This window comes from Dryobates pubescens, chromosome Z (assembly GCF_014839835.1).
Source record: "Dryobates pubescens isolate bDryPub1 chromosome Z, bDryPub1.pri, whole genome shotgun sequence".
NCBI lineage: Eukaryota > Metazoa > Chordata > Aves > Piciformes > Picidae > Dryobates > Dryobates pubescens.
Genome location: NC_071657.1, coordinates 64,831,940 through 64,844,037, shown reverse-complemented (window position 1 = coordinate 64,844,037; position 12,098 = coordinate 64,831,940).

Genomic DNA, 12,098 nt, shown 5'->3' with positions numbered 1-12,098 from the left:
TGACTCCACCACCTCCCTGGGCAGCACATCCCAATGGCCAATCTCTCTTGCTGGGAAGAACTTCTTCCTAACATCCAGCCTGAACCTCCCCTGGCACAGCTTGAGACTGTGTCCTCTTGGTCTGGTGCTGGCTGCCTGGGAAAAGAGACCAACCCCCACCTGGCTACAACCTCCCTTCAGGGAGTTGTAGACAGCAATAAGGTCTCCCCTGAGCCTCCTCTTCTCCAGGCTAAGCAACCCCAGCTCCCTCAGCCTCTCCTCATAGGGCTGTGCTCCAGACCCCTCCCCAGCTTTGTTGCCCTTCTCTGGACACCTTCCAACATCTCAACATTCTTCTTGAACTGAGGAGCCACAGAGCACCAGCACAGAGATCAGCAGATACTCAGATGCCCAGTTTTCAGAGGGCTCATGAACAGCAGCAGTTCCCTGGCCCTGGCCCAGTCACAGCTTCCAATGCTCTGATCTTGTGCAAGGCTCTGCTACCACTGCTGCTCTTTGCTCCTTACACATAAACTTCTCCTTGTTGCAATTCTTGAGGATCTTGTCAGCTCATTTCCCCAGCCTGTTGGGGAACCTCTGGATGGCAGCATCACCCTTTGGTGTATGTGACACCACTCTTGGTTTTGTATCTTGCCCAAATTTTCTGAGGTCGTCAATTCTGATGTTTAAGAGTTTTGGCCCCAGTGTAATCCCTGGATTACTCCACAAATGACTGGCCTTTGTTTGGAGTTTGGGCCAATGATTGCAACCCTGGGGGTGTTTAAGAAAAGACTTAGTGCCATGGTCTAGCTGATTAGTTAGGGTTGGGTTATCAGTTGGACTGGATGATCTTGGAGGTCTCTTCCAGCCCTGTTGATTCTGTGATTCCCCAGATGAACAGCTCTCTCACACACACAGCATTCCCCTCCTCGGCCAGCCTGCTCTGTAGACTAATTATCCTTTCTGTTCTACTTGACATGCTCCCAGGACTCACCTTCTCAGTCCATGCAGCTGCAAGAGTGCACAACTTGCTGTCTGGAACCACACTCACTGCTAAAGAGGAATAGTCTCTGACTCCTGGCATAGGAGTAGGGCAGGGCTTCATGAAGGGTGGCTTGTAGACGTGTTATGGTCACAGTAAGGTGTAAAAAACTGTGCACTATTCATGGCAAATAGGTTCCAACCTTGGGCAGATGTTCAGACTCTCTTCCTGTAAGCTAGTGCTCTAAATGTGGGAGTGCTGTGTGTTCTGGTTTTGACTGAGTTAGTCTTTTATGGTAGCTGTCATGGGGCTATGGTTTGGGTTTGCACTGGAAGCAGTGTTAATAATGCAGAGAGGGTTTTGTTACTGCTGAGCAATGCTTACACAGCCTCAAGGCCTCTTCTGCTCTTCCACACTACTAGAGAGTAGGCTGGAGGTGCACAAGGAGCTGGGGTGGAACACAGCTGGGACAGCTGAGCTCACTGACCAGAGGGATGTATCATACCATATGACATTATGATCAGCACATAAAGCTGGGGCAAGAGGCAGGAAGTGGTGACATTTGAAGACAAGGTGTTTGCCTTCCTTAGTAACCACTGTGCATAAGGGCTTCTGCTTTCCTAGGGACACTGAACAGGTGCCAGTGGAAAGTGATGAATGAATGCCATGTTTTGCTTTGCTTGTGTGTGTGGCTTTTGCTTTACCTACTACACTGTCTTTGCCTTGACCCATGAGTTTTCTTGCTCGTACTTTTTCAGTTCTCTCCCCCGTCCCACAGTGGCAAATGAGCAAGCACCTCTGGAGGAAGCTTGGTGGCCCAGTGGGTTTAAACCATGGTGCCTGGGTTAGCAAATAACTCATCTCTTTTACCTGCAGATTTTTCAAGGTAATTTTTAAAAGCATTGCTTCCAGTGGTAGTGAAGAGTTGCTTGGAAATGAGCTGGGTGGCCAAGGCCAATACAGGCAAAGGCCTTTGCTTGTGGTTCATCAACTAGGTGATGACGAGCTGCCACATGGCACTGTTCCATTCACTAACTGTGATGTCCCCCACACAAAATAACTCTGAGAACCCAAGAAAGAGCAAGAGAGTCATACCTCTCATGAAACCAAATGAAATGCAAGTCAAAAAAGGGACAAGTTCACTCATCTCTATGGTTCCCCTTCTTCAGTTGTATGTTCCCTGCCCTTTTCCCAGGCAGTACTATTGATATTCCTATAATCAGTGGGCATCTTTTCACAAGTCATGGGAACTCCACTGGAAATGTTTCTTTACATCATCATGATCCTATCACTAATTACTTACCATGGAAAGCTGTCTCCCAAGGAAGCATACAATTTGCCTTCAGAAACCTTCAGATCCTCTTTTCATTCCCTGTTGTGTGCATCTGCTCTGGAAGATGGAGTAGCAGTTCTGCCTGGCTCTTGGCATGACCCTCTTTGGATTTTCCCCCCGTGGGATCTAGGAGCTGGTAGTAAGAAAAGCTGTCTGCTTCATGCAATGAGTCTGAATCCCAAGGCTGCTTGGTTTTTACAGAATCATGGAATCTTTTTGATTGGAAAAGTCCTTTAAGATCATCAGGTCTGATCACCATCTAGTGCTACCAGCTCTGGTGCTAAACTATGTGCCTTAGCACACATTTATGTGTCCTTTAAACACCTCCAAAGACAGTGGTTCACCCATCTCCCTGAGGAGCCTGCTCCAGTCTTTGATGCTCCTTTCACTGAAGAACTTTCTTCTAATGTCTGAACTAAAACCCCTCTGGTGCAGCTTTAGGCCATTTCCTCCTGCTCTATCTCTTGACACTAGAGAGAAAACACCAACATCCACCTCACTACAGCCCCCTTACAAGCAGTTGTAGAGAGCAATAAGGTCTGCCCTCAGCTGCTGCTTCTTCAGACTAAACAACTCTAGCTCCCTCAGCCGCTCCTCAGAAGACCTGTTCTCCATGCCCTTGGCCAGCTTTGTTTCTCTTCTCTGGACATGCTTCAAGACCTCAATATCTTTCCTGTGGGGAGAGAAAAGATGATACTTGAGTTGTGGCCTCACCAGTACTGAGTACCTGGGGGCAATCACTTTCCTGGTCCCCCTTGCCACACTACTCTTGGTACTGGCCAGAATGCTGTTGGCCTTGGCCAGCTGGGCACACTGCTGGGCTCAAGTTCAGCCAGCTGTCACAGTATCACAGTATCACCAAGGCTGGAAGAGACCTCAAAGATCATCGCCTCCAACCTGTCTCCACAGACCTCATGACTAAACCATGGCTCCAAGTGCCACGTCCAATCCCCTCTTGAACACCTCCAGGGATGGTGACTTCAAGATCTCCCTGGGCAGCACATCCAAATGGCTACCAACTCTCTCTGTGAAGAACTTTCTCCCCACCTCCAACCTAAATCTACCCTGGCACAGCTTAAGACTGTGTCCTCTTGTTCTGGTGCTGGGTGCCTGGGAGAAGAGACCAACCCCCTCCTGGCTACAAACTTCCTTCAGGGAGTTGGAGACAGCAAGAAGGTCTCCCCTGAGCCTCCTCGTCTCCAGGCTAAGCAACCCCAGCTCCCTCAGCCTCTCCTCACAGGGCTGTGCTCCAGACCCCTCCCCAGCTTTGTTGCCCTTCTCTGGACACCTTCCAGCAGCTTAACATCTTTCCTAAACTGAAGAGCCCAGAACTGGACTCAGGACTCAAGGTGTGGCTTAACCAATGCAGAGTACAGGGGCAGAATGACCTCCCTGCTCCTGCTGGCCACACTGTTCCTAATACAGGCCAGGATGCCATTGGCCTTCTTGGCCACCTGGGCACACTGATGGCTCATGTTTAGGTGGCTGTCAATCAGCACCTCCAGGTCCCTCTCTGTTTGGCAGCTCTCCAGCCACTCTGACCCCAGCCTGTAGCCACAGCCTGTCAACCAGTATTCTGAGGTCTCTCTCTGCTGGGCACCTTTCTAGACACTCTTCCTCAAGACTGTAGAATTTCATGGGGTTGTTGTGACCCAAGAACAGGACCCAGTGCTTGGCTTTGTTGAATCTCATACAATTGACCTCAGCCCATTGATCCAGCCTGCCCTGGTCCCCCTGCAGAGCCTTCAACACTCCCTCCCAGCTTAGTGTCATCTGCAAACCTACTGAGAGCACACTCAATCCCCAGACAAAAGTAAATGACAATGATATTAAAGAGAACTGTCCCCAATAGTGAGCCTTGAAGAACTTCACTTGTGACTGGCTGCCAACTCAATTTAGCCCTTCATCACTTCTCTTTGGGCCTGGACATCCAGACAGTATTTAACCAACGAGTTGTGCACACATCCAAGCCTTGATCAGCCACTTGCTTCAGGAGGATGCTGTGGGAGACACTGTTGAATGCTTTACTAATGTCCAGATAAGCAACACCCAGAGCCTTTCCCTCATCCAATAAGTGGGTCACCTTGCTGCAAAAGGAGATCAGGTTGGTCAAGCAGGACCTGCCCTTCCTGAACCCATTCTGGCAGGGCCTAATGCCTGGTTGCCTTGCATGTATTGTGTAATGGCACTCAAGGTAAACTGCTTAGTGGCATTCACTGTCACTAAGGTCAGACTGACAGGTCTGTGGTTCCCTGGTGTGTCCTTGTGGTCTTTCATCACATTTGCCAATGTCCAGTCATTTGGGACCTTCCAATCTAGCCAGGGCTGTGGGTAATGTCAGAAGTGGTTTGGTAAGCACTTCCATTTAAGAAGGACATTGAGACTCTTGAAGGTGTCCAGAGAAGGGCAAGAAAGCTGGGGAGAGGTCTGGAGCACAGCCCTGGGAGGAAAGGCTGAGGGAACTGGGTTTGCTTAGCCTGCAGAAGAGGAGGCTCAGGGCAGACCTTCTTGCTCTCTACAACTCCCTGAAGGGAGGGTGTAGCCAGGTGGGGATTGGTCTCTTCTCCCAGGCACCCAGCACCAGAACAAGAGGACACAGTCTCAAGCTGTGCCAGGGTAGATTTAGGCTGGAGGTGAGGAGAAAGTTCTTCACAGAGAGAGCTGGTAGCCATTTGGATGTGCTGCCCAGGGAGGTGGTGGAGTCACCATGCCTGGAGGTGTTCAAGCGGGGACTGGATGTGGCACTTGAAGTCATGGTTTATTAGTCATGAGGTGTTGGGTGACAGGTTGGAGCTGATGACCTTTGAGGTCTCTTCCAACCTTATTGATTCTATGATTCCAGCAGCTCTCTCACTTCTCTTGGGTGTATGCCATGTGGGCCCATAGGCTTGTCTATAAACTAGTAAGCCAGAAACTAGGCAGTGACTTCTGGCTGTGGAGAAAACCAGAAAGACAAAGATGAGGACAGACTGTCAGTCAGAGATTGTTTCTTCATAGGTGGCATTGTAGGCTGGATCAACTGTATTGAAACATCCTGAAATACTAGATGGTCTTGGAATCCTGAGCTTAACTCTTCTGCTGTATTTCAGGACTGGAAAGGAAGATGCAACTCAGGCAATTCTAAATTTCATCTTCAAATGCCTCTTCTATTATTCTGGCTCCATGGAAAAGCTCAAACTGAAAGAGATCCATTTTCCAGACCTGCCTCAAGACAGCAGACTTCCCATAAAATGACAAAGCTGGCCTGACCTTTCTCATTTTTATGACACAAGGCAAAGCAGTTTTCTGCTCCTTCATCCATTTTTGCAGTTTCTGAGCCAGTTTACTTCCTTGCATCTAAGCTCAGCTTTGAAAAATTTCACACTTTTCCCTTTCCTTTACGCTGATGGCAGGGTGCAAGTCCTACCCAGTGCATGACTGATTTCAAGGAAATAATCCATTCTCACAGACCTGCACATTGTGGCACAGGAATGTATTAGCCTTTAGCAAAGTGAATACTAACATAGTTCCAACTAGAACTCTTTCAGCATATAAATCCCAGTGACTACTATTTTATTGTCAAGCAGCTCTTAACAGAAGTGGAAGGTGCTGTAAATAGCATGGACTGCATCCCTGATCAACTGCATCTATGATCCCTTTTGCAGAGGGACCTTGCCAGGCTGGACAGATGGGCAGAGTCCAAGGGCAGGAGATTGAACACATCCAAGTGCCAGGTTCTACACATTGGCCACAACAACCCCATGCAGAGCTACAGGCTGGGGTCAGAGTGGCTGAGAGCAGCCAGGCAGAGAGGGACCTGGGGGTACTGGTTGAGAGTAGGCTGAACATGAGCCTGCAGTGTGCCCAGTGGCCAAGAAGGCCAATGGGATCCTGGCCTGCATCAGGAACAGTGTGGCCAGCAGGAGCAGGGAGGTCATTGTGCCCTGTGCTCAGCACTGGTTAGGCCACACCTTGAGTCCTGTGTCCAGTTCTGGGCCCCTCAGGTTAGGAAAGATTTTGAGTTGCTGGAAGGTGTCCAGAGAAGGGCAACAAAGCTGGGGAGGGGTCTGGAGCACAGCCCTGTGAGGAGAGACTGAGGGAGCTGAGGTTGCTTAGCCTGGAGGAGACTCAGGGGAGACCTTCTTGCTGTCTCCAACTCCCTGAAGGGAGGTTGTGGCCAGGTGGGGGTTGGTCTCTTCTCTCAGGCAATCAGCACCACAACAAGAGGACACAGTCTCAAGCTGTGCCAGGGGAGATTTAGGCTGGATGTTGGGAAGAAGTTCTTCCCAGCAAGAGAGATTGCCCATTGGAATGTGCTGCCCAGGGAAGTGGTGGAGTCACCATCACTGGAAGTGTTCAGGAGGAGACTTGATGGGGTGCGTGGTGCCATGGTTTAGTTGATCAGATGGTGTTGGGTGATAGGTTGGACTGGATGATCTCAAAGGTCTTTTCCAACCCGGTTAACTCCTATTCTATTCTATTCTATTCTATTCTATTCTATTCTATTCTATTCTATTCTATTCTATTCTATTCTATTCTATTCTATTCTATTCTATTCTATTCTATTCTATTCTATTCTATTCTGCAAGAGGACTGAGAGCATCCAGAAATGAGCCAGCAGACAGTAGGAGCAAATGAAAATTAGTAATGAGTGCAATGGCCAGAGGCAGAATTACTCTGGCTGTAGATGCTTATGGGATTTTGCAAGCAGGACTATAGAGCAGCATTTTCATGCACACACACAAGCAGACATAAATCTTTTACAGCAAAGGTGTACATTTTATAGTAGATGAAAAAAATAAACCAACACAAAAAAGGAGTCATATGTTTTAGGTAACTCAATTTCTGGGAACAGAAAAATGCACTAAACAGGATTTAATTTACAAAAGTGAAATAAAATCACTCAGCTACTCAGCTACCTACGAAACCATTGCTGGCTGACAGTTTGTCATCATCTTTGCCTTTCTGGTTTTCTCCAAAGCCGGGAAGTTGCTGCCTGGTTTCTGGCTGAGTGGTTTTGCAGAGTGAGGGCTTGTGGGTGACATAGCAACAGCACTGCCAGGGCTTAGATGAAATGCAGGAAGTGTGGAGAAGCAGGATCAGGAACAGGGATTGAGTTCCCAGGATTGAGGGGCAAAAATATGCCAGGTCATCCTAAATTGCACAGGTCAAGGATGTCTCTGTCTATCTTTGCCTTCTGCAATTTATTACACAGCACAATTTGATTTATAGCTACTGAGATGTGCTAAGCAGCCTGAAACTCTGTGCCTTTGGGATGGTTGATTGAAGCACATTTATTTGATGCTTCAATACTGCTGTGTTGAGTTGAGCTGCACATTTTGGGAGTATGGGTTTCAGTCTGTCTCAACTGTCTATGCAAGGGGCTACTACTGGAGAAGGATGTGAGGATGCAGCTCCAAGGCAGTGGAAACTATTAAATGCCTTGAGGTAACTGTGTGAGTTCAGGAGGTGCTGAGCTGCAGTCAGAGTTGCCCATACTCATTCCCAGGGAAAATGTAGTGGAAGAAACCTTTGCTTCCCACAGAGGTATCCCCAGTCTTCTTATCCCACCACTGGGATGCATGAATTCCAGCTGTGGCAACAGCTGCAGGAGTTTGTAAAAGACCACTTGAGAACTGTGAAATCAACTGCAACTGAGGGTTTGTTTCCTGTTTGAACTTCTTCCATCTTATAAATTGAAACACACCCTTGTGTTGAAAGAGTAGTGAGGGGACAGTATTTGGCAGACAGAATCCACCCTCAGACTGGTGGTGTTTCTGTAACCCTGGCCAATGTCACTCACAAAACACCAACTGATTGTGCAGTGTTGGGGCCTCTGTCTGCCTGGGCAGTCCAAGATCCTTGGCATGGACAAAGCACAGAGCAACTTCCCAGCAGATGGAAATTTCAGGGACTTATATCTTATTTGGGCAGGCTGTAAAGTTTTGTCTTTTTTGGCTTGTAGTGAGGGCCTCATATTGCTGCAGTGTCCCTCTGGTACATAAAGTCCTACCTGATGTTTGCTCTGGCTGCTGGGATGCTGGCTGCTCCTCATGCCAGCTGCCTAGGGTCAGGGGTGGAGGAGTGGGTAATGCCTGCTCTCTCTCTGTCTGACAAGCTCTTATGCCTGTTTGCACTGATCTGTAGAATAGAATAGAATAGAATAGAATAAACCAGATTGAAAGAGACCTTCAAGATCATCAAGTCCAACCTATCATCCAACACCACCTAATCAACTAATCTATGCAACCAAGCACCCTATCAAGTCTCCTCCTAAACACCTCCAGTGATGGTGACTCCACCACCTCCCAGGGCAGCCCATTCCAATGGGCAATCACTCTCTCTAAGAAGAACTTCTTCCTAACATCCAGCCTAAACCTCCCTTGGTGCAGCTTGAGACTGTGTCCTCTTGTTGTGGTGCTGGTTGCCTGGGAGAAGAGACCAACCCCCCCTGTAGCTGCATGTATGGAAAGAAGAGATGTTTGCATTGCAGAAATGCTGACAAAATTACAATATTTATTCTAAGCTCACAGCAGTACTGAATTGAGCAAGGAAAGAAGGGCCTGGGCTCTGCTGGCAGCTCAAGACAGGGGGCCAGCAAGGAAACCTTGCTCAGTGGCAGCAGACTTATAGAATCATAGAATGCACTGGACTGGCAGGGACCTTCAAAGGTCATGCAGTCCCATCCCCCTGCAGTGATCAAGGATATCTTTAACTAGACCCATTGTGCTCTGTCTGGCATTTGATTCCCATGCAATGCAGCAGCTGCTTCTCCCCATCACTATTTGAAAGCATAGCAGTGGGTTCTCTGGCCCAACAGCTTTGGGTGTCCTTTCTGAGCTGAAAGATGTCACCATCTCCTATAGTGCTCTCCCTCTGTGCTGCTGTTTCTGTCTGCTCTGGACCCCAGGAGCTGTTGGTTCTCCAAAAAAGTCATCACATGAAGAAATCAGCAGGTAAACATCATAATCCAGCAGCTATGATGCTCCAGTATGGATGGCAACGTGGCTCTGATCTGTACTACAAATCACAGCACCTGAGAAGGCAAATCTCTACATTCCCTCAGCACAGCTTTGCTAATTGCTCATGAAGAGTGATTAACAGATAAGTCATTCTGAAGTCATCAGTACCCAAGCCAGGACATTTAAAGCACCTGTGAGAGGTTCTGAGCCCTTCACTGTTGATACAGAGCACTTCTGTCCATGGGACAAGAGCAAAGCTGCTGCCATTTGTTATGTTTTCTTCTTTTAGGAGGTATGGAGGAAACAGAAGACTAAAAAAAAACCTACAACAAAACCAATGATAAAGCAATCATCTTTCTTAGAATCACAGAATCATAGAATCAGCAAGGTTTGAAGAGACCTCAAAGATCAAGTCCAACCTGTCACCCAAGACCTCATGCCTACTAGACCATGGCACCAAGTGCCACATCCAATCTGCTCTTGAACTCCTCCCTGGGCAGCACGTTCCAATGGCCAAAAACTCTCTCAGTGAAGAACTTTCTCCTCACTTCCAGCCTAAACTTCCCCTGGCACAGCCTGAGACTGTGTCCTCTTGTTCTGGTACTGGTTGCCTGCAAGAAACGACCAACCCCTTCCTGGCTACAATCTGCCTCCAGGGAGTTGTAGACAGCAAGAAGATCTCCCCTGAGCCTCCTCTTCTCCAGGCTAAGCAACCCCAGCTCCCTCAGCCTCTCCTCACAGGGCTGTGCTCCAGACCCCTCCCCAGCTTTGTTGCCCTTCTCTGGACATGTTCAAGTGTCTCAATATCCTTTTTAAATTGATGAAAAGGGAGACCTTCTTGCTGTCTACAACTCTCTGAAGGGAGGTTGTAGCCAGGTGGGGGTTGGTCTCTTCTCTCAGGCAGCCAGCACCAGACCAAGAAGACACAGTCTCAAGCTGTGCCTGGGGAGGTTCAGACTTCATGTTAAGAAGAAATTCTTCTTAGAGAGAGTGATTGCCCATTGGAATGGGCTGCCTAGGGAGGTGGTGGAGTCATCATCACTGGAAGTGTTCAGAAGGAGACTTGATAGGGTGCTTGGTTGCATGGTTTAGTTGATTAGGTGGTGTTGGATGGTAGGTTGGACTCGATGATCTTGAAGATCTCTTCCAACCTGGTCTATTCTATTCCATTCCATTCCATTCCATTCTATGCTAAAAAAACATCTGAATGTACTGATAGGGCCACTGCAATTTTTCCCCCCAGGCTGCTTCTAGAGGACATTTAGAGGCTGTTGATGGTGCTTCTGCTTTTAACCTTTCAGTTAAAAGAATCACCAGCAATCTCATAAGAAGCACCCAGGCTCACTTGATCTTAAAATGATTGCAGTGCTGGGTTAAAGCTGGGCTCCCACCTGCCCCAAGGCTCTCACAAATCTGCAAAACAGCCCTGCATCAAGAGGCACAGAGCACAGCATCTGACCTGGATGTTCACGGTTGCACAGCCTCTTTGGGTTTCAAGTCTTCATGTCCTTAGGGGTCTCTTGTTCCTACCAGAACAAGAGGACACAGTCTCAGGCTGTGCCAGGGGAGGTTCAGGTTGGATGTTAGGAAAAAGTTCTATACAGAGAGAGTGATTGCCCATTGGAATGGGCTGCCTGGGGAGGTGGTGAAGTCACCATCACTGGAGGTGTTCAGGAGGAGACTTGATAGAGTGCTTGGTGCCATGGGTTAGTTGTTTGGGCGGTGTTGGATTGGTTGATAGGTTGGACGAGATGATCTTGAAGGTCTCTTCCAACCTGGTTTATTCTATGTATTCTATGTCTTCTAATCTATTTTAAACTGATCATGTGAAACACATTTAGAATGATGAAGCCTTTCTGTCAGGTTTGTTTGGCAGAGGTTTTGGAAAAGGTTACCAGGAAAAGCTGATCTTCCCCCTTGTAAGGCTTTGAAGAAGGCCCAAAGTGGCAATGTCCTCCTCAGACATTATTCCTGTTAGAAACCATCCCCCAGGGAAAACATCTCCAAGAAGGTCCTCAGCTTCCCAATAACAACTTGAGGCCTCATGAGGTTCTTTGGGACAGGTGGGATATTGAGGAACCTTGTGGAGATCCCAGTCTGATGCCCACTGAACACCACAGGGAGCCTTTGACATGTTCATTGCTGATGAAACTTAATGCAAGGGAACCACTGTCCCAGAAAAGGAAGAGAAAGAACTGTAGTGACTACAATCAGCAGGAAATGTTTATCTCAATTTTGACATTCTCCTGTTCCCCACTGTGTGTGTAGGGATTCAGGGTTCAGTGGGAGATGGCTCTGTTTGTAAGACAGAAAGGTGGATCATTGCCAGCTAATCACATTTCTCATCTGATTAAAGCAGGTATATTTGTAGCTTCCTTGTCTTGGCATTTAACAAGGACTCAGGAGAAGCCACCAAAAATAGTATGCACTCTCTTATGAATATTTACCTGTGTATGCTGTAGCTGATACGAGGGAAAAGAGGGTTAGGCATTGATGTGACACAATAAAAGATCAGTTCTGTTTATTGCACTTTCGAATGGATATGTGCTTAATCTGAAGTGCAGGTCTTGATGTAGTTCTCATATTGGTTTTTAGTATCATAGTATCATAGTATCAGTCAGGGTTGGAAGGGACCACAAGGATCATCTAGTTCCAACCCCCCTGCCATGGGCAGGAACACCCCACACCAGATCAGGCTGGCCAGAGCCTCATCCAGCCTGGGCTTAAACACCTCCAGGGACGGCGCCCCAACCACCTCCCTGGACAACCCATTCCAGGGCTTCACCACTCTCATGGGGAAGAACTTCCTCCTCACCTCCAGCCTCAGTCTCCCCACCTCCAGCTTCATTCCATTCCCCCTAGT